Source organism: Varroa jacobsoni, unplaced genomic scaffold (genome assembly GCF_002532875.2).
Source record: "Varroa jacobsoni isolate VJ856 unplaced genomic scaffold, vjacob_1.0 contig00282, whole genome shotgun sequence".
Lineage (NCBI taxonomy): Eukaryota > Metazoa > Arthropoda > Arachnida > Mesostigmata > Varroidae > Varroa > Varroa jacobsoni.
In genome coordinates, this window is record NW_019214439.1 from 40147 (window position 1) to 67395 (window position 27249).

Below are 27249 nucleotides of genomic sequence, written 5' to 3' on the forward strand. Positions count from 1 at the left end.
TTGATTGGTGGGTTGTTTTCCAGTGATCTGAAGCGCGCGCCGCTTGAAGCGCCTACTTTTGTCCACTGAACTACAGATCTCCCTTAATGTAATGCATCATAGACCTACGATCCTCCGTTGGGTTTGTATTAGTGTACGTGACATTCTGAATGAAATCAGACATCAACTATTTATTAATAAACTATTTAAAAAAAATTATTTATAAAACGATACACATACCCGGACGTCGGCATATGTGTGTTTAGTCCGTACAGACATAATAATAATAACTAGGTACGGAGTGGCTATGTTTGTTGCCGATTTTTATTACCGAACGATCACCGAACTTAATCACGTATTGATCGTCTATGGCCTCTGATGATGAACTACATGTATTTTCTGAAGTGGACATTGCATTCCATTTGCGCCCAGCATTTCGAGGTCTCCTTTGAGAGGCTTTGGCAAATAACAAGTGCTTTATTGACGTTTACCCGTTTCGATTGAACCAATCGATGCCTGTGTCATATTTAAGTTTTTGCGCACACATTCATCTGCTTAGAGGTGCACGCGTTTGCTTCAACTTACCGCTAGTTACATCATCAATTTAAAACTAATTTTGTGGTAATGTAGGTCATATATGTAATATATGTTGTGTTATATGTAGAATGTGCTGGTAGGTACCGATAGGTTGCTGTAGGTTACTGCTAACTTGAGGCATTGTTTGTATGCAAGCGTCTTTGATATCCTATATCCAAAACACTTGCGTACATATATCTTGGATGAACTTGGAAGAAAGGGCCGAAGCAGAAGGCGCGAAGTTAGCGCGGACTGGCATCGTTGTCCGCGTATTCAACGACGGCGATTAGGCGTAACTGACGACTAGTCTGAGCTACGCACTTAGCGTTAGGACATAAATACTTTGTTGACAGACTGGTAAAGAGGGATCCCACGTCGTTTGCGCGTGTCCCCTTCTTTCGGTCGATTGCGATACATGAAGATGTACTATTTCTTCGACGTTACGCCACTACTATGGAAACCGGACAATACGATTAATGCCGAGTTGCCTGGCCCGCCACCTATCTGAAAAAAGTTAAAATTCACTTAAGCTTCCCGTAAGTTCTTCGTACTTTAAAGGTTTTTTCCTAGCCAGACGATTGTATTATGGTTTGGTGCGATATGATAGGTGATAATGTAGAGAAGGCACTGACCACAGAAGACAGAAAATTACGTCATATCGTCTCAGATTTGTTTTGTTCATGTAAGAGGGCATATTTGAGCCTCGGCTTTCTTCTGCATAATTAGTTACACGACTAATAATTATCTGAGCATAAAATTGTTGGTGAAATTGACTTCCTTGATCTTGGATAACTACATTTAGCTATACGTCTTCTTTGGCATTTGTATCTTAAGTGACGGTTTTGATTGATGAAATGAATGAACCAGCCGTCACCAATCCGCGCAACCTTGCCAATCAACAAACTAACCAAATAAGTAAATACTGCTTGCGCCTTATTCGGTGGCTTTACTTGACCTGTCTTAAGCTTGCGATTAAACAAATTCGCATCCGCTTTGACCGTCGCAGGCGCACGTACACAGGAGTAGAACAGCACTCTGTCACTCAATAAATCAATATATCGAATTTGCTGCAGCTGAGTATTCGCACCATATCGAACCGCTAATACCGCATCGCTCATATAACCACCGACAGGACACATACGACCACTTCTATATCTTCAGATACGGCCGCCTCACTATCACCACTACAACAACAGCCAGCCGTCGATGTATTTATAGCTAAGCAACGGAACAAGGTGATGACTCTCATGGACCGACAGAAACTGGGAGGATTCCCGTTTTATTTTCGAACAGGCACAGAAGTGAAAACGGCTATTGGGCCAACGAACCATCCGTTATCCTGGATCGCACAACAATCCAGGAAGGAGATTTTGTGGCGACCCCAGGCACTTGCAATCCAAACAACGCAAAACTGCTAAGACGCCGAGTTGAGGGGGACGATGCGTCTCTTCTGTGTCAAACAAGCAAACGTTCGTTCGCTTGCCAACCGCTGGCATTTAGTTTTGATAGACCAACGAGCGCTACAAAAACAAACATGTTTGCCAACCGCAAACGTGTCCAGGGAGCAGGAAATAACGATATTGCAATGCGGTACGTGGCACCATGCTAGTTCCCTGTCCAACTCGCCCTTCAAATCCTTATCATCGAAGGTGTGTGGGAGAAACAAAGGGAACAAATGTTGCTTTTGCAGCGAGCGATGAGTAGTTTGCGGTGAGATGCGAATGAGATACTACTCGCGTGTATGGTAAACCTCGTCTATAAGTTAACCCCGTACCGTAGTGTATTTGCGCAGTGGTATAAAGCCTTTCTAGGCCTTGAATCTGATAAACAATCAAGGTTACCGCAGTGATTCCACTGCCATGGCCACCGCAGATTCTCATTCCTTGAATGAACAGGCTCAACTGGCATGCAGGACAAAGAAGCGTGCACGCAGTAAAAACGTCTGTAGTTGGATCACTTGAATCTTGGTGTGGTTTATCTTATCATGCCACATGCTTTAGGAGCCACCGCCCCATTCGATAAAGAGTATGCGTAGCAATCTGTGTGCTTGACACACTCCTCTTCTTTCGGTATTTGATGATTTAACATACACCAATGATTTTTTTGCCAGGGTATAGTAGACACGTGTACGAATGTATGAGACTGTCGTCATGGGTTCGAGGACACGCGGCATTTGCGGAGCATCCAAGCGACATTCGCAGAATAAAAATGACAAGATGTGTGTATCCAAGAAGTGCAAAGTGTTAGCCGCCCGCTGGAATAGAATTTACTGATAGCACCGAACTCAGTCAGCAGTGATTCTTTCAGCGAGCCTTCGCGCCTGCTGTCTCTTACGCGGTATTATCATACTTCGTTGTACACTCTATCTAGAGATGAATGTCGTTCGCGCGCAGAGGAAATATTGGCAGTGCGACGCCAGTAGCAGTCTTTCAAAGGCTGCCCAACGCGCCCTGGCGCCTAAGTCTCTCCATTTCGCGTTCGCCATTGATTCACGGTTGCGCTTCAAAAGCCGTTTGGAAAGTGCTGACGAAGCATTTTTTCTTTGGCTCTGCTGTGGCAACGGCCGATGCTTGTCCTTTTTCGTTGCACCGCGAAGGCCATCGGACACTTCACCGCGGCGGCGTGAAGAGCTGTCGTTTCGCTTGCTGTGCTAGCCCTTGACGAGACGCTGCTCGGACCGTTCGTATTATCCATAGAAAGGGAGTAGGGAATTATAGGGAGGTTGTTCCTTTTTTGGCTCTTACGCCCGAAGTTACGCAGCCTTCAAAGCCCTGGAAACTTCCTCTATATTAGAGGCCGCTGTTGCGGAATCCACGGTCTTGAGTGGTACCCACTTTTTCTCTTTTCTCTATGCGGGAAACAACAATGGTACCAACAGTGTTAATGCATGGAAATGTTATCGCGGGTGGTGACGGACTGCCATCTGTTACCTGCTCTACGCATCTCGGTATATCCATAGATTATGGGGTCAATAGGTACAATCCTTAAGGGTGCTAAAAAAGAAAAGAAAGTCTCGTGGAGAGAACCGATCGGATCAGAGTGTAAAGATGCATCCGAAGACGATGACTATAGCTTGATACACTACTCACATTACCCCCGAAGTTTTGGAGTCTAGTGTATCGAAAGAGCTCTGCCTACGTTAGAGGCACTGTCTGGTAGGAATTCGGTTCTCTCTTAGCCTACTAGACCTACGGTAAAAGTCAGACGTTCGACTATAGAGACCGGCACCACCGTATGCTATTCCGTGCGCATAGTGACAGAATGCGTGCCACTACACGAGGTTTTGAGGCTTGCAGAACTTCTTGCGTGCCTTGGCGAGCAGCGGTATGTGTAGGAGGGATAGCAAAGCAGCGTAGAAATATTGTGTCGTACTGAAATTACTATGATAAGGTAGCAAAGAGGGTAAGCTAAAAGGAAATGCAGGTAAAAAGCGTATGACATAATGGGGTACGGAATTTGAGTTCAGGGCTTGTTTTTTGCTGTATATATCCAATTCCTCTTGCGAACAGAGAGATAAGGTGGCGCAGTAAAATAGTCCTCGTTCTTAGATTAAATGGACGTTAGTGTTGAAGTAATCCAAACCTCAACACTACCATTAGGGTAGGCTAAACCCTAAATCTGCTAAGGGTGCAACATAAAACGGGAACATGACTAGAGTGATTCCCATTAAGTTACGGAAACCATACTTCGCAAGTCAACAGTTCTTCAAAGGGCCCTAAACGAATTTACAGGATACAGCTTTTTAACGATCCTTTTTCTACTTAACAATTGCTTTTCAAACTTTCGAAAGATTTGAAATATTGATGATGACTTATTTAAATCGTCTTATACCACCATGCCGCGACCTCCTATATACCATGAAAAGTCAGCCTAAGAATCTTACTTGTAAGAGCAATCTATTCTTCACGTACTCATGTGTTTCCTAACTCTGTTTCACCCATCACAGCCAGCCATCCTTCCCAATGTCAGTACAGTCTCGTGTGTCGCCCACCCATCTCAAATGGCCAGCGTCTTTGCCACTAACGTTTTTGCTCGTTTTAGTGAGTAGTACTGTCCATGAAATACCCGAATGTGGCCCTGCCTATCGGGGCCTTGGCGTCGACCGAGCATCACACATCCTTTTCTCGCCGTTCGCGGCCGGACCCGGGTCTCTCTTGCGGCGCCTGCTGTATGTGATGGATGGGGGAACAGTAGTCATAGTGGAGCGCGGCCACTCGTCGCAGCCAGCGGCGACGAAACAGGCACAAATAGTACATCCTGACTCATAGATGCTGCCTCTTTGCCGTGGCCCTTGCCTAGCTAACTGGCGAAACCATCGAAATCTTTCGGCGGCTCCTGTCTCCGCTGGCGACCCTTTCCCATCAACTGAAATATTTCTACCATACCCCTATTCCTCCAGGCTTTTCCTGCAAGACTTCTGTGTTTAAGGAAGGCTGGTCGGCAATATCCCACTGGGAGAGGGCCTTGTGAGAAGAGCCCCAACGGGGTAAACAACACACCCACATGGGGACAAAAGCAGGTCCAACAAGCCTCCGCCGGCCGGCTGGCTCCAGCATGTCGGAGCAAGGCCGTCTAGAGACAACGATCTTATTGAGAATCCTTTTGTTCGTTTCGTCAGAGCGGCGTGCAACTGCACTAGGCTAAAACCAATAAAATGTATAGTATTTCTGCTTCTTCTAGTGTTTTTTCGTGGCAAGCCGGTTTTCGTATGACTGAGCAACGTTGAGTAGGAGTTCTCTTCACTAAAAGGCGTATAAAGACGTTCTGGATATAATATATCAGTGATAACATTATCGGAATGCCGATTTAAAAACAAGACTCTCAAGAAAAGGGCTTGGTTCTACCAGGTATCTAACAGCCGCACTCGCGTTTCGCGTTACATATAAGAGAATATTACCACTTCTGCTTTATCTTCCTCATTCGCGACAATCCGTTCATTACATCACTGTCCATCTTATACGAGTAAAAGATCTCTCAGATAACCCGGCGAGTCGTCTTCGTATAGCTTAATTCGTCCACTCACCTAAACAAAGGATCATGCACGGTCCTGACCAAGGGCCTGGCGTCGAGAGAAAACAAGAATACCGATGTTACATCATAGGTGGCTTCAGTAAGAAATTTCTCACCGCTACTTTGTTATTGTCGTTGGCTTTGCTATCAAACAAGCAACGAATTATGACTTACCCATCGTTGTCGTTTCGGTGTTGGGAACGCTAAAAGAAGGCCTGAATAAGAGACAGTGAGAAGATGAAGCTCGATCTGGAAACGCATCTTCGCCACGGAAATGAAACCCTATTATCTTTGTGCACGTCTCGCGTCTTTCTTAGCATTACTTGTTCGGAACGCGGTCTTGAAAGAGCGCCCTGTTGCTCTCGTGCGCTCACGACTCTTAGCGGTAGGCCTGTCGAACCATCTGTTATATTATACTGAGTCAAGAATGAAGGCATCGAAATATATGTGAAAACATAAAAATATAGTTGTAAAGCATTTTCCTTTGTTAAATTATATTTGGTCGTACGAACGCAGAAGGCTTATTACAACGTACTATTTTTTTTGTTTGCCCGCGTCTGCGTCGCAGGCCAAGCGACAAATCATAAGAAACTAGCCCCTAAGTACCTTGAACATAGTATCTCAAGCGTTTCCAATTCAAAAAGTATTCGGTATGCTTACAAATCACCCCTAAAATTGATTCCATAGTCTCAGAATAACTCTATCAAATACTTTCGTTCTATTCTATTAAAAGTAGCCTTTTCACCTTATGCAACTATCGTGTAGCACCAGAAACGAATTACGCGTCTTTGTCTTTTATTTTTAGGCGAGAGCCTGTACGACTAAGCAAATGGTCGCGATCGTGGAGCCTTCTTTGAAACTGACTGCGTTCGATCATTAAGCCAGAAATTGATCTTTGATCCATTTAGAGTATAATAGAGCTTTATCGCTTAGGCCCCAGAACCGTCCCTTGGCTACTGTACCTTTATGTCGAGCCTAAGCACTGGGAGGTTCGCAAGCTAAAAGGCCAAAAGATAGGCCGCTGCCACGAGAAACTAGCCAATATAAGTCTTTCATTTAGCACTGTTTCAATATTAATTGAGTTCATCGTACTGGCCTAAAGCACCGTTTTGCATTGATGTACACCATTAAAGGATGGTCACATGCACATACTCATTTCGTTGTTACAGACTCGCCACTGGCTGATGGGAATGGCAAAGCTAAATTTTGCACTTCGACATAATATTCTGATTTTACAGGATTGAAAATTTTTTCTCCTACTACAGTTTCACATCCAGCTGTTCACGATCACTGCAAACGTCTGCAGTGGTCGCAGATTTTCTACGGCTGGTAAGCAGTAGGCAAGACGTGACTACGCAACTACTTGAAAGATGGACAGACAGACATAAACAGGCGAACGGGAGCAGTGAATATTCACGCGAAGTCGACACCCTCTCGGGGCTTTCAAAGCGAATAGTCGACCATTAGAGTTTCAGAACCCAAACACACGCTTCCCTTCTCTCCTTTGAGACACACTCGTATAAGCGCGCAGTTTAAGGCGGTCGAGAGCAAGTTTGATCATAGATAGGCATTTGACTATATTTCTTATAGTCTTATATAGGAACTTATAGAAAGATATATGGGCTTGTATGCGTATGATGCTGCCTGCAGATGAAGACGCACTACTTAAGCATACTATCGAAGTTTGATGTAAGTGTATGATACAACACTATTGATTTGTTGAATTATATCGACTTTTATGTGGTTTGATACCATAGACATAAACAAGGCAAATACTTAAACCGATATTTAGGACGTTATACGATATACGACATTATACGAATCCATACGATAACTCATAAGCCTATAAAACACCGCCCGCTGCCAACATGTAGATATTTTAGTGTTGTCTGTTAACGAACAAAGTGAGAATGGATTCCATTTACCAAATGGATCAAATGAAGGCAGATATCACGGAGTTAAACCTGTGTTCAAATTCATATTTCGTGCAATGGAAAAATTCAAAGACTGACAAAAATTGATTCAGGTTTAAAAGGTGGTAACATCTCGAACAAGCTAAACTTTACTATTGTGCCTAAATAACAACTGAAAACATAAAAGGTTTGCTTTAAAAACAAAGAAAAAAAATGTTTTTGACTACGTATAAGCTCCTTATCAGGTCACTGAGTTGACAAACGTTACCAGTAGTACAATCTATCGTAACCTAATATACCTAATAATGCAGAGCATGTCATTCCGTATGAGACACTTTGTCAAGTCCACATATGTAGTTAATCCACCGCTACGGTTAAATGTTTGATCTTCGATTTTAGCGCAGTGCACGCTATAGATTCGCGGTCCATTTATATACAATCTGTCTAGTTGCAAATGCAAATACGTTGTCTCGCTTCGTAGTGATGCTAACCCGTACGGCATAGGGATTAGTTTATACAAACACAACGTCACTACATTGGGTCTCCTGACTCCTGAACAAATTCCTTATTCTGCATCCTTTTACCTATTTCTATACCCCCTTGCCCTGGCTGTACCCTCCCTCCCCTGAGTTCTACCGCTTTTGGATTCCTGTCCCCTTTGCTAGCTTAGTATACGTGTATGAAAAAGATCTAGATAGCAGGTGTCTTAATGGGAATGCACAGGACATCATTCAGAAGGTATACCAACGGGAAGATCAAACTGGTATCGCAGCGGGAGTGGATCACCGGTGAGTTGGCGTTGCTCCGAACATCTTATTGGAAACTCAAGGCATTCGAAGAGGTCGGTAACGAAACCACGAAGAGGTGATCTAGTGATACAAAGTTCTCTGCTAAGTAAGACCCTGGAGAACGTATGTCTACTGGCAATGCTGATGTCCTCGTCAGACTACTCCATGGATATCCAGTATGCATTAGATACAGGTCAGCGGTCTTGCCGCCAGGCAACAGAAAGCAACACGCATGCAATTTTTCGGTCATCGGCTTGCTACCTGGTAGAGCGCTAAATATCCAAGTCTACCCCTCTGGCTGATAATACATTAATGCCGAGCGAACTACAACGATCAGAAAGATAGGGGCCAACATTATTTTACTATCGTAACACTAATCGCTTGCAAACAGACGCAAAGTAGGTGGCGCTCTCAATTTTACTTTCAGGTATTCATGTACGTACCCATTTGGTCCAGCAGTAAAACATATATTTTACTGAGTTCGTAATGAAAAGTATCGTCGTATTATTACTATACTATGTCTATTGTGCTATTGCTCAATTCTGCGTTTTGCGTTTTTTCATTTGCAACTGTACGTAAAATCCACAGGGGAGTCCTTAGCTATCTAGCTACGGCTGATTGGCAGACCTATGCAACCCTTGAAAGCCCCTTAGCTTACCCAAAACCATGTATAACTTTTGTTAGTTTGTGATGAAGAGAGTTGTTTTAGAAAAATACACGCCTTTGTCCTTGGAAGGAATAATGTTCCTCGTCCGTGCCAAATAGTGGCCAAACGAAGTCGAAACATTGCCATTTCGTAAAAACCTACTCCTACAACTCCAATTTATATTTCTATTCAGAGTATAGCAAAACTGCCAACTGATGGCCATGAAATTATCAAGTCAATGTGTCCGTCTAATTAACCCTAGGTAGCTTAGATTTTATTATATGCACATCTACTCGTAAGCCGATATCGCTGTCACAGATACGACTACGCAGCATTGAAGCTACGGGTCATCTGTCAGGCCTAGCGCGGCATGACACAGGCACAATGAAGGCAAATCGCGTAATTATTAGGCACTGATGCTAGCGGTGACCGCAGTTGCGAGGGCGCCACGCGAGAAGACTGGACTGAATAGAAGGCGTCCGAGGCAGCCACAAGTGGTCTGAACGATACGTTAGAATCGTCCCAGCTAACTATGCGCTGCAACTAACAATGACAACAATCACGTCAAATGGCGTTCGGAAGTTAGTCATTATAACTCTCTGCCGTCGACGTATACGGGGTGACCCGTAGAGGACGTAACGACCGTACCAAAGAGACGTGACCGACTTCGGCGGTTGAGAAACAAAAGCTGCGAAATAAGAGGTACGGTGGCATGGTATGTTGAAGGCATCAGGGAAATCAGCTCAGAGTTTACAAGTGATCAGAGTTAAGCTGTGTCATTGTCGAAGTAATGCTGAATTTCTGCGGAAGTTTTGTCAAGAAACAGTGCGCGTTACTAACCTGAACCTTTAATTGTGCGGTGAACCCTGGCTTATAAATACGTATATGCATTTATGTTTGCTATTTTAAACGTTATAGGTAAAACTGTTGACCCTGCTTTCTAAAAAAGCCGGCAAGAGATAGAAGGGCGACTTGGGACATGTGCAGTTTTCCATGACAGCCTGCATCCAAGCCTATACCACTGCAATGGCTATGGTAAGACTTCCCGAAGGCTCCGCCGTCCTTCTGCTGTCAAAGACAGCTGACACGGTTGAAGGGTGTTCTTTATACAGGAATAGCAATAAGCAACAAGCGACAAGCTATAGGCTACAAGATAATTCATCTTTCGAGGGTTGATCCTGTGTTCTGTTACGTGCGATGCAGCTCACAGGTGGCTTATGACTTCGCAAAAAGGTTCTATGACTTAAGCAGTACACGATAAATTCCACACGTAAGGATAAAGGTAGTCGCTTGCTATGTATGTCGCGTACTTTTTGGCAAAACATATATGTAATTAACTATCAGAAGGCAAGTACTTTGTCGGTTTTTGCTTCTAGCATTTGTTGTAACATGTTATGCAGCAGCAGCAGCAACAACGTTTTGAGATAGTGTTTCTTAGAAAATTGGTGAATTCAGAATAGTAAAGATCAGCAATAAGACTTGCTTCGTTGCTTACCATTGCAATTGTAGCTAAGTGGTTGCGTTTCACTGATCTGGGTCGGTTCTTAAGATATTCTCTGGGGTTTAATGCATCAGATATTTATCTGAGTAAATATCCACATACGTTTCTGATAACTTCTGACGACTCTAACCCATCGTTATTCACTAGTGAGCAAATTATAAAAGTGTCTTTTTACATGCTTGCAATAATACGAAGAAAATAACGTGACGTTTTCGTACGCAACGAGTTTGAAGTAAGTAGATGATCGATTCTGTATATTTAAGTATCGCACACGGCGACTGAATTTGGCAGTAAGTGGCACACGGTACAACCGATAGCCTGCTGTTTAACGACGGAGATAAACATAGGAAAACACAAAAGCACATAGCTTCACAATGCGATTATGCCCGTCCTAATCGACCTACCCCCATGAGCTCGTTTGCATTCATGTTCTAGCGTACTTTGTCCTTTGTTGAATGTTCTATTCACGTAAACAGTCTGATCTTTTATACCTGTAAGTACGTCAGAGAATATCGATTAACAGTTGACATCGTATAAAATATGATCGAACTAAGATCAAATAAAGAAAAACTAGAAATATAGATAAATAATGGCTGGACGATGCTGACAGGCAAAATAAATGAAGACTAATGTTTGAGGTACGCAAGGTTATTTAACTTTATACACAGGGCGGTAATATGAAGGCCTTTACAAGTGAATTGCTGAGCATGGCATATAGGTCACAAAAGCTAACGAATGCCTTTAAGCGCATTGCAGTCAAATGGAAGGTGAAGAGTATGTCATGGGTCTAACGTGAAATATATCATGGAGTCTAGTGGTGCGTAATTATTAATTGCATGCGGGTAGGACAAATAGGAACACTGTAGCGTACGTATATTTGCTACCCCTCTACGTACGCTGTTATTTGAAAAGTATTACAGAGTGCGTGTTTTTTAGATGAAATAAAACAATGCCCACATACGTTTCACACGACAAACCATAAAAGTGCTACATTGCATTGCAGGCCATATAATCCAGGTAGAGCAAAATTATAAATAGATGAAGAAATGGCACCAGAAGAAGCGCAACAAAAATCCTTCTCAAAATAAGGTACACCGGCAATTCTGTATGCAATCGAATAGAATAGAGCCCGGACCAAACTCGCACCAACCACTACGTATGTCATAGTCTTCGACATAGTTCTTTTCTCTGCCTTGCTTTTCTGCTCTCTATTTCTACAGAATAAAAACGCCGCCGTTTTCCCGTGCGTCCGGCTGGATCCTTTGCTCTGCCACCACTGTACATTTTCCAGTTGCTTCGTTCGCTGAAGCGAGTGATTCGCACGGGATGGACCTTAGCAGGCTCTCCTTTTCCGGGGCTAAAAACTGTGATTCTATTGTTCGGGACTTCTCCATTCCGCCCTCCTGAGGTCCTAAAGAACGAGAATGACTATGGGACCGGCTGCGGCTGTCTAAACGTTGGCCTTCGATTTTCTTTCCTTCTATCCAGTAGGCGCCGGTATTCGCTGCTCGTGGACCGGCCACTAAGGGATCCTAAAAATCACTGATACAATCCGCCACTACTATCTCGACTTTTCTTTTCCCTGTTTCGCTACGAGCCGCCGCAAATGGGTAGGATACAGTCTTCGCTGTTCAATTTATCTGTTATTCGTTTTTCCACGTTTTTTTTCATCTTCTAAGATAATACCCCTTACTTTTCTGATGAGGGTGGTTGGCCGCATGGAAAATTCCGTCTTCCGTATATGGACAGGGTTTTGTCCACAGGCATCTACGTGAGTTCGTAAGGTTTTGCTAGTGCACTAAGACGATGTGCCTTAGGAGCAAAGCGAAAGCTGCGCGTAGACACGTTCGGTGTAAAAGGACACGTCGGTTGAAAGCGTCTGAGGGGCGCATCGAGCGGCAGACAACAAACGCAGGCTATAGAGATAGAAGTATTTAGAGGGACAGTGGGAAAGAAAAGGAGACTGGAAAGAAGCGGAACAAAGAAAGTAAGCCTAGGGGGGTGACAAGATGAACGTACCTTATTGTAATGGATGCATAGCGCAAACAGCAATATCGTTGCAATTGTAAAAAGGCTTGTACTTCGGCAAAAGGATCGATCGGAGCGCTTTGCGACTATGTCTGGATAGCGCGTAACGCTTTAAAGTCGTGCTAGTTTTATCGGAGGCTCAGACTTTCCTGCAGAGGTTGGCTAGGGGCAAAAGCAATTAGACCTAGCAATCTGTGGCTAAGCGTAGAACGGTTAATGGTCCGCCACCGAAGGGGCAAATTCTATTGCAGCCCTTGAAAATAGCGGCAGGATGGGTGATTGGCCTTGTTTAAAAACTCAGTTGGACTACCGAACAAACACGTCGGGACTGCATAGGGCATCATAAAATGAAGGCAAGCGTGCGTTAGATAACAAGTTTGTCTTATAATGCTGCGTGATGATTATCGACGGCGATTGACAAAAGAAAGAGTCGGGGCAAATTTTCCGAACACGACACAAGACATACAACAAGAGAATGTGTTTCGTAAATAGAGTGATTTCGATTACAGTCAAACCAGTGAAAAATCAAAATTTTATTTGGTTAAACATGGTGGCCTTCTTAAATGGATTTACTCATAACCCAAGTCCAAGCGCACCTAATTCGAGCGGAACGGTTATTTAATTACACCCCCGCGCAGCATTGAAGAGCATGAAATACTACGGAAATGCTTCTGGGCGTGCGACTCCACTAAGGCACCTCCACCGGGTGTTTACGTTTTTTCAAATTGTTACTTTTCAACAACTATTACTTGTTTCTATAATGTATAATACAACAACGATTTTATTATTTCTTCTTTTAGAATAGAAACCCTTGCTAATGATATTGATGGATAGATTCCTAGTGAAATGATATTTACCATTAATCAATAGAACGTCGACTATCAATCAACTAATTATAAGAACCTGAATTTATTAGATTTATTACTAAGCTTAAAGTTTTCTGACTGGGACCGTGAAGCCTAACTATGAAATTCTAGTAGAAATTCAATGGTACTTAATTAACGATGCTCGCTCCCATCAATGCAATCGCTATCATGAAGTAATTCATGGCAATACAAAGACGAGCGCTGCTTATCTAATGGACAGTCGTTAATCGATAAAGGCTGTAATAGCGATAGTACAAATTAGGAAATAAAGTACTTTTCAATTGACGAACGTAGCCTGAACATGTGGGACCATTTTTCTAAGTTTAAACAACACTTATCTATACCTATAGAAGCCTGTATACATCAAAATCACGTTCAGCCTTTTTCAATTCTAAGGACGGTAGAAAAATGAAGCGACGCCCAAAATAAACTAGGACGGTATTCGTTTTGCCTTGTAGATATGGTCAGATTGCTACGGTGCTTTAAGCATCAGGATTTTTTTCAAAGAAAGCATTATTGGCTATCATAGAGTGACAGTCTCTCATTGAAAATGAGTAGACATTTTGGGCCAAACGTAGGACCCGGGAAGGCTGTGTTCGATCTTATATTGACTCTCTATACAGAATAAGCCATCCAACCCTTATGATGTTAACTCGTAATAAAATAAGGCTGCCGTTTAATTTTTACTTAGATATAAAATCCGTGATTTAGTCTTCTTTTAATCATAACACGTATTGCCTAAATACGTGTTCTAATTAGGATAATTATCCCCTCGTCGAAAGTACGCAGGGAATATCGGAAGCTGTAGAGTTACGCGCACGTATTGTGTAAATCACAATCTGAAGCAATCTGTGGCAACTCTTCTTACCTTGAGAAAAGAAGGGTGTATTCAAATTGTAAGTTGATCTCACGCCCCTCGTATCTGTACAAGCTCCCTTTGGCCTAAAAGTGGGCCGCTAAATTGTAAACAAAAAGAAATAGACGCTAACTGTACGTCCGATTCTGTATGAACGGTATTTGTTTACGAGCAGTTATAACTAATACGTCTGGCTGAACATAGAATTTGTTAAAGTTACTAGAATAGGAAGAATATGTTGACCCGTAGAGTCTGGAGGACGCGCAGCGTATATATACATTTACCATGTAAGTTGCGTATTAAATCATCGCGCCAGCATTAAAAGATACGCGCAAGCAGATTAGTAATGTTGGGAGTAGTAATCTTAGCTGTCGTTTAAGGGTCGATGTTTTCGTAAGTTTTTCGTAAAAATGTGATGTTTCGTAATTAGTTGTTACTACGCTTGTGCTAGATAAAACCCAGATGAACGCTATTTGCTAAGATTTGTTTGCCATCGTGAAAATTTGCCCAGCTGACTCCGTACCGGCTCGGATGACGACGCATGTGTGCAACAGAAAAAATTGCAATAAGCTTCGATAATATTGGAATTAGCACAGCTCATCCATGAATTCTGCATGTTAAAAGAACGTGTTCGTACTGAAGAGCCGATAGCCCGTTCGGTCGTGCAGCGTTTGTTCGTTTAGTATCAAAAACACATTCACTGAATGATCGTCTTCAAAGCGGTTGGCTAAAAGCCGGAGTTTTTATTAATTACTAACTAAGATTAATAACTGTAATTGGATGGAAAACTAAACAACAGTCGAAACAATAGACTGCGAAGTATTAACTGGCAAAAACTGTTCCACCGACCAAAAAACGGGATGACGACCGTTTTTTCGGGGGCTATGGGGTTGTCTAAAGTGAGCATTTTGAAAAAGAGAAAAACCATAATGGGCCGTAATACACATAACAAATAACAGAACGTACGGCAAATTTGCTCTACTAAAAAACGCACCGTCGCCGATTTCACTGCTTACTAATGGCAAGTTTATGGTCTACTTGCCGTATTTACTCTATCTGGTTTTGTAGGCTCGAAATTTTGCTTGGCAGACAGATTTCTTATCAAATGAAGCGCGATCATATTTATGAACACTTATTTTGCAGGCCAAGATGATAGCTGCTATTTGGACGGATTAAAGGGGTACGAGCGTCGTTGCTGAACGTGTATACATAGACTTCCCGGGATCTTAATTTACGTTGAAAAAAGTAGTTTGTTTTTTGATTAGGCTGCGCACTTCTTAGACAGTCTACGTTAACCCATTTTGTATACGGCTCCACTTGGTCAACAAAAAAAAAAAAACGATGACTTAACTAACTGGAAAGAACGCGTAGTAAAACGAAATGCTATGCAATATGCATTGCGGAGCGTGATTATTTGGCATATAACCCGTACTAACTAGCTAGGACTATCTATTGCCAAATGTCAGTGGGAAGTGAGTGCGATTTGCTTGATGGCATCTGATATCGGGGGGTACAAGTTTACCCCTTGTGAAATGGCACAGGTTGTTGACGGGTTACGTTTGATGGACACTCCAATGCTGTGAAACTGTTAGTTTTATATCGGGATATGTATTCTTGTTGGACAGAAAATACGTTTATAGGCGGAACTAATATTTCAAGAAAGAGACAGTTGTACGAATAACCTTGCTCAGCAGGTTATACACTCATCGTATTAAAATGATCATTTAACACGTACAGAGTCATATGTTACAGGTAACATTAACTGACGCTGTAGCTCAGAAGTGCTTGCTGCCTCAAATGAGCGTTTTAATGGTAGGTCAGTTTCCAGTCAAAAGATGAAAATGTTATCCGTATAGCCAACAGCACCCCAACTCTCTAAAGAGCGACGTCTTAAGACCAATTACACATAGCTAATGAGAAAGGGTCTATTAGGTTTAGCGTGTAGTGGCATGCAGCAGTAATCGAAGAAGGCTGTCGAATACCGTAGACCCTGTTCGGCGTTGAAGCGAATACGTCTCAGGCCTAAACGCGGTATCTACGCAGTTAGTAGGTCCATATTTTTTAATGTAGCTAACGATACGTGTAAAGGTCACACACGCTGGCATAGAAGTAAGGCCACTACCAAACGTTGCTGATACCCGTCATTTGTATGCGCAAAACACGCATAGCTCCGAAGACAACAAATCGCTTATTAGTTATAGACCTACCTATGGATCTTACTAATGGCAACGTTTTCATTTTTCACCTTATTCATTGCTGTCCTTGAAAGCGTTCGAAGGTGTCCGTCCTTTCTCCGCCATAGCTTCTTTTTTGCTGGTTCTGTCACGCCTAATACAAAAGCTGCGATCCGAGATAGAACGACCTGTTGTGGACTCTCCTTCAAAGAGATACGCTTATGCTATTACCGAACCTGATGCCGTTCTAGCTTATGAAAGTGTGGGTTACCGCTGCCACCAGCTTTAACTAATGAAGGGGATAGAAAAGAAACGCGCAGTAACGAATAGGAAAAACTTGTTCATAGCCAAAGCCGTACGATAAGCAAAGCTCTTTAGCTGTGCTAGTAAGTTTTCCGGTGAACTTTTATCATGCAATGCATCTATACAGATACACACATAAACAGGCAAGCGTGCTGCACACGCGTTCATTCAGTTTCGTGTAACAGCAGGACGCCCATGGCGCGGCCTCGAGCTCCGTTTGCCCGTACTTTGTTCCTGCGACCGAGCAACTACGGCCATTTGCAAAGTAAGGGCACGATCGTATCTACCATTGCTACCACTATTACTTGTCCTGCTGCGAGACCCGCATTTGGGAAGCGACTCTGAGAACAGTGTTAACAGTTACGGCACCGGCCGTCATCTGAGGAGCTGCAGCACATCTCGCCTTTCAAGTGTGAGAAAGAAAGAATGAGAACTGTTGGCAGTAAGTACAGTTTCTACAGAACGCCATAGGATTGGGAATGGAAGTCGACAACGTAGGAATGGCAGGCAGCGAATGCAGAGAAGAATTCTATTTTGTCTTCGGGGATTCGCGAGCCAAATTAATCATTTTGTGCCGACTACTGTGTTCGTGTGAAACTGAGCTAAACACGATGCAGAACTGGAGGATCCCCAGGGTTGGGCTTAGGCCTAGTAGCCCTATCAAGCCAGAGACCATTATCTAACCGAAGCCTGTTCGCGCTCGATCTTTTCCTGCTACCCTTGCTCAAAGCTGCCTGTCTGTCTATTTGCTCGCTGACCCCTACAGTTAAGCCAACCAGTAGCTCTGAATTGGCATAGAAACTCCGAGCAAAATGAAATAGGCAGACAAGCTGTCTGGAGACCAGTGTGGGGCGATTAGCATTTCGAAATGTAACCGAGGAAACTGAAGGGATAAATGTAGAAACTAGATGTGCAGAAGCAGGGGAGGGGAAAAAGTGCCACGTGTAAAAAAGAGCTAGATAAAATAACCGTGTACCTTTCTGATTGGCCCCATTTGGATCAATCGAGTCGAAACTATGGCCAACGGGTGGAAGAAGGGCAAATATATCAATTTCGATGACATGTGCTCAGGATTCAGGCAAGGGACGCTATAATGAATCGCACCAAACGTTCGCGGAGTTGTCAGTGTTTGCCCTGTGATGATTACACAGGAAAAAGAGATGATTCTATGAGAACCGTGTAGCCTATTGTAGCAATCTGCTTAGCGGACGAATCCTGAATAATGCTTACAAATAGAGGGTGTGAAGAACCTTCTTTATACTTCTCTCTCACGTTCTCTCTCTCTCTCTCTCTCTTTCTATCCTTCGCTCACTAAAGAAATCAACGACGGCTCTATTCAGTTCACCGGCATATCGATGAATAGAGATGGACAGAAAGAATATGTATGAAAATAAACCTGTGTGTATATATACGTAGATGACAGTAAATAGCGCCGTTCCTTCATCGTTGAGTACTTTCACCATTCAGCAGCTGTAGCAGCAAAATCCATGAGCCGCAAGCACAGCCGTTATGGCAAATGACTTCAATTGTGATGAAAATCCGTCTATCTGTGACCCTTAGAAAAATAGAAAAACTTACTTTATCTCAACTAAGGGCCAAGAACAACGTGCCACAGTTAGTCAAACATCGTCGGCCAGCGGCGCTCGAACTTTGTTGGTCGCTTTGTAGCGCCTTTTACGGTAGCCTATGGTAGTTCCAACCCTCATAGATGACCATATGCACCATCGAACATGCATGGACCTCTATCAGTTGCTTGCTTATTTATAACTCCGTTGTATATGACTACTACTTGCATACTTCAGCACTCTGACCAATCCCTCCAACGAGGTCAGTCTGAGAAGAAGGAAAAACTCTCAGAAGAGCGCTTATGGCTATAGAAATCTCGTCTTGTCAGAGACCCATTCGTGACTAAGGAAAAGATGCTATAAGGAAGGCCAAGAAAGACGGCTAGACGGATGTCGCAGAAAGAGAAAATCCACTATGTGGGAACCAGGGGCCCAGCAAGCCCATAGTACAACAGCGCTAGCGTTTGCTTGACCAACCGCATTGAACGTAGCGTCGTTCCCCCGAGGGCCTTTGCAAGTTTTCTTCGCACTGTTACCGGTGCCATAGAGGCCTCGAAATGTCTGTTGTCGTCCTCGGTTCCCGCCGAGTTATCCCTCCAACTTCCTGCGTGATAATGTAAGATGGCCCACGGTGGTTTATATTTAGAACTGGTGTTGGAGGTTGGATGGGATGTAGACTAGTACATCTATCGTTCCGATTTTTGCCTTGTGTGCTGTTTTGTCTGTCCTCAGGCAATGTGGGCGGGGCAGAAGTAGAGTTCTAAGATAGCCTAAAAATAGAAATAACTGGAAGATGAGCTGCTGACAACTGCTCCGAAATCTATAGGTAATTTTTGCAACAACATAACTACATCAGCCATTTATTTCTATTTTTCAAGAGAAATAAAAGGACACGCCAATTTAAAGCTAGCTATGGTTGTGTGAATGTGACTGAGTGTAGCAATCTCTAAATACTAGAACGTAAAGGTCGTAGTTTCTTGCAGCTAGGTCTAGAAAACATCGAGAGAGGGATTAATTTTTTCCCTTAGTACAATACGCCCCATGGTTAGCAATCGCGAAATACTCGAATGATAGCAAGTCTTCTTCTTTTGATAATGAGACTTATTGTATGTTGAAAAGTTCTAATCTAACCGAACTTACCACATGGCCCCTGGTCGCTTCGTTCCTAGAATGCCCTCGTCATTAGCTTAATTTAAACAAAGCTCTCTCTGTCGTGCTATCGAAACAGAGTTTCTCGACTCTGGCAGACAGGTATCTCAAACCCCCTCAAAACCCGCCAACAAGCTTAAATGACCTTCCTTTTCCCCAAAGCCACTTTCCTTTAGACTTCTTCTAGCGTTTCTAGCAGCCCCTCAGAGTCTCCGAGTTAATCTAGGGGAAGCCGTTTATTACCTCGTAGAAACATAGCCTTTTGTTTCAAGGTAGAAGGCTCTCAATTACTGAAACAAAGGCTTTCACACGCTAAACCGTTCCTTGCTTGTGGTCCTAGTCAACCTAGGCGTGTTGCCAATTAAAAATATTGCTCTAGCGATATTCGACCCTGTATTCGGCCACCAATTTTTGTAGTGATCAAAAAACGTTGACATTTATACAGTCGTATATTGCTCATCTCTTATTAGTTAGGCGAAATCATGTGGTTCCGCGGAATCGAAAATTTTATATTAGCAATTATCGTGCTGAATATTTAAGGCATCAAGCTAACCTTTTCTATTTTTGCTTCTGCATGCATTAGTAAACTAGGTAAAACTCTACCCATATATAAACTGACTTACTTACTCATTTGACGAAATAAAATATTGGAGATTAATTACGTCTTGATGACCATCAAAAAGCCGAACAAGGCCAAGGGAGTTATGAATCCGAAATGACGAAGGACATAGCTAAGTCGACTGCAGTGAACGTTTCCTTTTTGCAGGAAGAGATTTCCTTTGACCGTTGAAGCCCAGTTTATGGTAGCTTAAACACATCAAAAATAACACATTACGTTTCAAAGTGCTTTAAGTCATACATGGCTCACTTCTGTGCTTATGGTATTGCCCATGATAATGGCTTTCTCTGTTCACCTGCCACTTTATTATGTTCTATAATTGAGATTCCCAGATTCACCTGCAGGCTAAGCCCTGAGAGTTTCGAGTGAATCGGCACTAAAAAAATTGGTCATTTAAGAATACGAAAAAACCTTAAGCCTCGAGAGTTTTTAGGCAATTCATAGAATGCCGTTCCTCCTAGTTTTCCATCAGTAGACTATATTCCCACTGGCCAGTAAGCAGCTTGAATTTGATTGAAGTCGGGGAACAGAGGCCATCGTAGCTCCTATCAAACGTTGTGAAATGTCCTAATCTGGGTCATTTACGCGTCTAGACAGATTTGCCTTCGCCTCCATAGGTTCTTAGCAAAATCAGCTTGTCTCCGAAAATCCGGCGTGGTGCGGACCCGCGGAAGAATCGAGAACCTGGTACCGTTCAACTGGGCGAAAGAGAGAATGATGGCAACTGGCGCAGCGTTAAGCCTCCAAAATTGTTGCAAAAGAGCTTGCAAAGTTTTCCCCTTTCTACCACCTGCCTGTTCTAACCCTTTCAAGTTTCTCGCGGCAAGCTTGTACCGCCATGGCACAATGCAACTCAACCAGAAAGGATCCAAGTGCAATCTATTTCTTTCCCGCTGCCTCAAAAAGAGAATCAGCTTTTGCTTCGGCATTTCCTAGTCTTCTGTCTGTTGCAGTCAGTGGCATCGCGAGCGTTAAGCCAGCTCAATGGCGGCCGAGTCAACGCAGGACGAAAAGGGCTATTAGAGGAAACTGGCGTTATAATGCCACAACGAGCAGCCAATAGGAAGAAAATTCATTGCCCCTGTAGTGGATGATATTATCGTTATTGTTATGATATTTTATGGTTTTTTACCCTAATGATGAATGTTCATCAACGAGGAAAGGTGAAGAAAGGCCTTTTAACGTTTTCGTTACAGCTCCAGCTATGTTGAGACGTGCAGAAGAAGCAACATTTTTTCAGAACTAGGCAGAACTAACATGTCCATTAATAACAGCGTAATAAAATGGATAGCCTTACTAGTACCTTATCGGAGTGTGGAGATGTGTCGTATATATATATAAATGACGCTTGGCTGAAGAGTCAACTTGACATAATAGTGTATACACCCGACAACAATTCAAGTTTGACGATTATCTACATGCGACTCAGACTTGGGCTATTGTTGCATTGAACTTGCTTCTGCTTTTCTGTGCTGTTCCTGGGTATTACCCACTGTAATTTCATGCAAAGATGCTTGGAGCTATTTATGTACTCATGTCAATTAGTAGGAAGTTTCCTAGATGCTAATTATTTATTGTGATTTAATAGTTTAACTTTCCCTTCATAACAATAGCATCAACACCGTTCAAACAGCGTCGATGTTTGGGATGGTGAATTCTTGTGGGGTAACACTTTTCCTCGTACTACACGCATGCAGGGAAAATACGAACGAACTTATCATTTCGTCGGCATTTTGGCTTTAGCCTGATCTGTGTAGGAGATTGCGTTTCGGTCTGACAGATTGCAAGACAAGCACGATCTGAATTTCCTACGAATGCTAGCGCTTTTTCGGCACACGTTATCAATAATTTTGCTTGCAATTGTCTGCACGACGAAACTCTGCCGTACCTCCCATTGGGTTTCTTTGAACCGTACACATATATAGATATAACGATGGATGGGTAGTAACGACAACATACTGAGGGAGGCTGCTTATTTCCGTGGGGCTAACGGCACTCTCGCTACAGTTTCAGTAACGTCGTCATAGCAACTCTAGGTGAACTTGCCGGCCCCCTGCACCACAGTTTGCGGACTGCGTCGTGGGCTGGAGGGGAGTTGCGAGGAATATGGATTAGGCCTGGAACGCCAGCGACAGGGGCTTATTGTCCTTACCGGTAGCCGCGATGGTAGCAGCGCCAGAAACGGTTGCCAAAACTGTCCGTGAAACTCCTTCACCAGGAAAACCCTCACAGCGCTTACCGTAGCATGACATAGTAAAGATGGCTTAGAGCCTAGTCTCCCAACCACTACGAAGGGAGGAACTGATAAATAGGTGAAGCCTTGGGGAATTCGAGGGCGAGAAAACGCTCTGAGATGTCGGGACATCGGGCATAAGACGCAGAAAGAAGAAAGAGATGCGAATCAAGTAAGGACTTCGCTCCACCTCGCTGACTGCACACTTCTTCAGATGCGAGCGGTAAGGACGGCATGGCTGGGAAACAAGGCGCAGTACTGGTGGCGGTCGAACGAGAAGGTGAAGGAGCTAAGTAAATGGGGTTGTCTAGCGTACGGCCTGGACGAGGAAGACGCAGTACGGAGAGAGAAATAGAGGCGTCCCGTATCTGACAGCGGCGGTCTTTGTTTATGGAAATGCCCCAGTGGAGGAACCTTAACATGGCGATGTTCGGACTGCCATACCTACGCTCCTGACTGCGCCTAGCGCTTTGCCTGCAGCCTTTTCACTCTCCACCACCGGCAGACCGACGCCGCCGATTGCGACGAATCTACAGACCGGACTGCTCGATCTCGCTAGCCTGTTCCACCGGCTCCAGTCGGCGCCTCGCCATAGGGTGGCATCATTCGTTCGGAAGTAGAGCTGCAGCTAGTGCTTCTCGAAACAGCCGCCTGGGGGAGTTAGGCCCGACCTACTAAGGGCATGATAATAGGGGTGGTGAAGGGTAAGGAAAGCTTGGGGGATGGTTCCTAGCTAGCTAAGTTTAGCCGGCGGCCTTCCGATTGGTCTCTACAGAGAAGCTAAGCAATTTAAACTTTGGTGCTTTTTTCCGCAAAGACGAACGTCCGTTTCCGATCACAACGGTACGGTTGAGCTCATCGGACGGCTTGACCCTTCGGGGCTCTTGGTGCACAGTACCAGAAGTTTTGCTGAGATGAGTAGTCTGGTACTTGATGCTCGTTGGCCGGCTGCCTGTTTTGTTGTTTCTTCTCCTTTAGAAATAAATAGAAACCTCCTCGTCATCATTGAGTTTGATCACCAGCTATCATTTTTCGGTTCCTGTTTAAAGTCATGCTCCAAACTAAAATTTAAAAAAAATAGAAGTTCGAAGGAGAGGCAGCGGAAGTCACTTGTAACGACGCAATGAAGTGTAGTATGGTTAAAGAGTATATCAATAGGGAAAGCTTCAAAGTACTAAGCTTCACTTTCCATTGATTAGGTTGTGAGGTTGGTCCACGGTTCTGTCTAACGTACCTGTTAGATTGTTCACACTGTACACATACCATTTTGCCTTGAACCTTGATCGGACATGTTGAGTACAGGCTAACCTATAGCGATTTAAAATAGTATCGTGACGTAGCAATTACTTAGGTTACCCGAGTTAGGTGGGTTAAGTTATAAGGACGTTAGGAAATGATTATTAAAGTTAAAGACAAAACTAATCTCTTTTTTTTCTCAAAATATGTTAATAACATCACCGCAAAGAAATATACATATTACCGTCGATCTGTTAAACGATCCACGATCCTGACAAAGCTTCAATTTTTACGTGATTCCACATTTTGCGCTTTCTGCTAACTAGTAAAAAAGGTTTTTATTTTTTCTTTCAAGAAGCTGCTCGGCAATCGACTATTCTTTATATTCATACGCTCATATGTTTATTTATGTATCTTTATTAGATGCATGAGATCTCGCGGCTCGTCTGCCCGAAGTCTGGGAATACTTCACGCTGTTTTGAACTTCAAGGTTAGCTTTGTTCAAAATGACAGGCCCATATTTGAGAAAGCAAGCAGCTGTCACAAACGAAAACACTGAAAGACTTCGACATAATCGCTCGTCATTATTACAAATGGTTTTATCCGTATTATGCTATACGAAACTTACGAATCTCGCTCTGCCTACATCTAATTGCCTATATTCATTATTATTATTATTATTAACAAAGAAAAACACGTTTATACAGGCAATAAGTCGACTATAATTTTTAGTGAACACTATCATGTTATCAATAATTTTGTTAGTACGGGCCATAACAACCAACAATCTATACGCTGCAAGTTGAAACCTGCAGAGTGAAGATATAATGTTTTCATTTTATCATCATACCGTGCATTTAACATTGAAATGGGTTTAAGAAGATGACGCTCATATATATATATATATATATACTCATACTCTAGAGTATTGCAGTGCTTTGACAAATACGTTTAGCAATGTTAAAGTTCTCCATAGTCCTCGTTATGGCAGCATCTTCTTTAACGACAATTAAGAACGATACGTTACCTTCTTAAATGCTCGATAATCACCAACCTTTTTACTAGTCCTTGCGATCAACTGATTCATCTTGGCCAATGTTTTAATGGCACCGCTCTATGATCTAGTCAGTAATTATCTCGTGGTCGGTAATCTGGCGGTAATCATCATTTCGATCGACGATGAATATATACTGTGATATATGGCACATGAATATATACTAATTATATGATGATTACCCATACGCCATTGGAACACCTGACATTGGCCGAATACTACCGGCACAAATCGGTGGACTAACTGGGCCGTGTCGATGTATTTTCACTCGCCCCTCTTCAGCCAAATCTCACCACACGGTCCTATAAGTTATGACAATCGCCATTTTGCGTCAAGGCACCATTGTGCCAATCAATTCGTGGTAAACGATCAACATTCCCTGCAGCTTTGAAGGCTAGTGTCGCGCACGATCCGAAATAGCTGCGTAGCCACTACACAGAGTGCACGATGCAGTTACTCTTAGACTCGCTTGGCAGCAGCTGAAGCTATAGAGAGGGACACTGCGAAATAATTAATGAAATTAATGATTAGTACCTAAGACAAACGGTTCGATTCTATTGGAGGAAGGTACTAAAAATGATCTTGAAGGTCCCTCAATTGCTCGTTCCGTACAGGTGCACGCAGGATTGCCAGGGTGGCCTACACACGCCTGGTCAAGCGTATGTGAACGATGAAAGCCAGAAGCTCGAACGGCGGTCTTCACGAACGTTTATGCTAAGCAAGAAAGGGCCAGAAAAGTCGAGCGGCAGAGACCTGTAAATAGCAAGGAAATAGTAATAATGAAATTTGAAAATAATAATCACAGCTTGTATGGTCATTTACATTATTTTAGGAAACCCTCGTTCCCTCACATACTCTCCACCCCTCTTCCTAAAGTGTTCAAGAAAGCTTAGACAGAACAAGCGTCCTGAATCCACTGATTTTTCAGCCTTTCTGTACGCCACCCCTTCGCCAACTGAAATTGTCACAAAAAATTGTCGGTAATCGCAGTTAGAGCGACAGGGGGCAGGGATACAGACAAAAATCTGATAACGCAAAACGACATTTCAAAGTGTTGGGTTGATCTGATAGAAACGAGCTGAAAGTAAATAACAACCCGTTGTTAGCCGAGGCTCATATCTAGAACAATGAATGTGTTCGTAGATCTGTGTTTTGCGAGTAAGCACAGAATTAGTACATTACAGGGTTTCGAAATGGCATTACGTCATTGGACGAAGGCGTACTACCGTACTTCTTTTTTCTTTTTTATGATAAATCGACCAGTATCGAATTTGATCTAATCACTTTGGCGAGTCATTATCTTTGAAACGAAGAAATTACGCAGCGCTCTTGTCATGGTCGTTCGACTGCTGCTATGACGGCGACTGTTATCAGTGCGTTAACTGCACGAACATCGTTGTGCTGTTTGGCTGTCTCCTTAAGTTAGTTTCATTAGTCCAAGAGAAGCTTCCGTTGGTAGGTCCCCATCCGAATGGCAAGGTTGGTAGCACTCGGCATTGACGTTACGGCGCCCCTTGTCATCTCTTTACAGTTGCTATTTGAAAGGAACTCGGTACTTGCCCACGTCGAAGCTTTGGATGGGAAATGGCCGGTGAATCTATGAACCGAAAAAAGCGAAATTCGAAGGCGAAGGGAGCTCTGCCTGCTTTCGGACGAAAGAGTAAGCGAAGGGAATCAGACGGTGGCTCTCAACGACCAGGCCTTTCCGCGTCTGCCACTGCTGGGCTGCAGGCGTTTTTGAGCAGGGAAAGGCTCTATGCTGACTTGGTTTACCGGACATCGTGAAGGCCTGGGTTTGACGCACCCTTCCAGTGGCATTTCTTTCGACCAACAACCAATTTCGTTAATGTATTTCAACTTTAACTTGAATACTTGAATGTAACAAAGTACAACTCACGGTTGGCTTTTTTCAAACTTCTTCTTCTTTTCTCTATTTCTACAAAAAGGGAAAGGCAAGAGCATAACATGTTGATTGTCGAAGGCATGAACGGAGGAAATGCTGCAAGGACGTGACCTGTTTCGACAGCTGATTGGTTGTTAATAGAGACGCAAGTGACATCCCGGATCAGTATTGCAAATTGTATGCAGACTTCGAATTCTAGTATCGCTATTATTGAAACCACATAACTGAAATACATCGCTGTTTTTTTTTTATTAGATTGAAGAAAAATATGGGCCTACATTAATTTATGAGCTTTAACAAGGTCAGCTTATATGATTAGATTTAGCAAAATGACGTGTTATGTTGAATGATGAAATATCATTTTATTGGGGTTTTATGTTGGCACGACACATCAAGCTAACTTAACGATAATTGAAGGCGAAATCTATCTTGTGCGAATAAACTTGCCTAGCCGATTAAATACGTTTATGGCCATTGAATGGTCGAGCTAAAGACTGGGCTAGCCCGTAAACGCCGTAAACATCAGAGACCCGCTGTCAGTAGCGATAACTCTCTTTTCAGATGATCACTGGCGTGCCTATAACCGGTTAGTTAACATCCTGCGTAGTTCTGGCTAAGTTCACATGCCACACAGATCATCGTTCTCCAACTGAACCGAGATAATATTCTGTTTTGACCGCAGATGTAAACAGTAAACACGCAAACGAACGAACAAACACCACAGTATAAAATCGGCGATAATTGACGTTTATTTTTAGCATAAATAATGCAAGTCATCCAATATGGCCTACGCGACGTTATAGCAACGTAAACGCTGTATGGATCGAAGTCTTTGCCAAAGCATGTTCCC

The 27249-nt window shown here is 43.2% G+C and overlaps 2 long non-coding RNA genes across 4 annotated transcripts in view; both read right to left on the reverse strand.

Annotated features, from left to right (window-relative positions):
• Window positions 1-274: 274 nt before the first annotated feature.
• Window positions 275-7644, reverse strand: LOC111271010 (uncharacterized). Of its 3 annotated transcripts, none has more exons than XR_002686597.2 (4): window positions 6718-7644; window positions 5740-5956; window positions 5453-5614; window positions 275-1059 (listed from the first exon to the last, which is right to left on the reverse strand). It is a non-coding gene; the product is annotated as an uncharacterized LOC111271010 (long non-coding RNA). The 3 variants fall into 3 exon arrangements; XR_002686594.2 differs by having other exon boundaries at window positions 6528-7644; XR_002686595.2 differs by having other exon boundaries at window positions 5740-5981; window positions 6528-7644.
• A 16496-nt stretch (window positions 7645-24140) lies between these two features.
• Window positions 24141-27249, reverse strand: part of LOC111271011 (uncharacterized) — a 31044-nt gene continuing 27935 nt past the window's right edge. The window contains exon 4 of the long non-coding RNA XR_002686598.2: window positions 24141-25249. This is a non-coding gene — a long non-coding RNA (uncharacterized LOC111271011). The remainder of the gene's footprint in view (window positions 25250-27249) is intronic.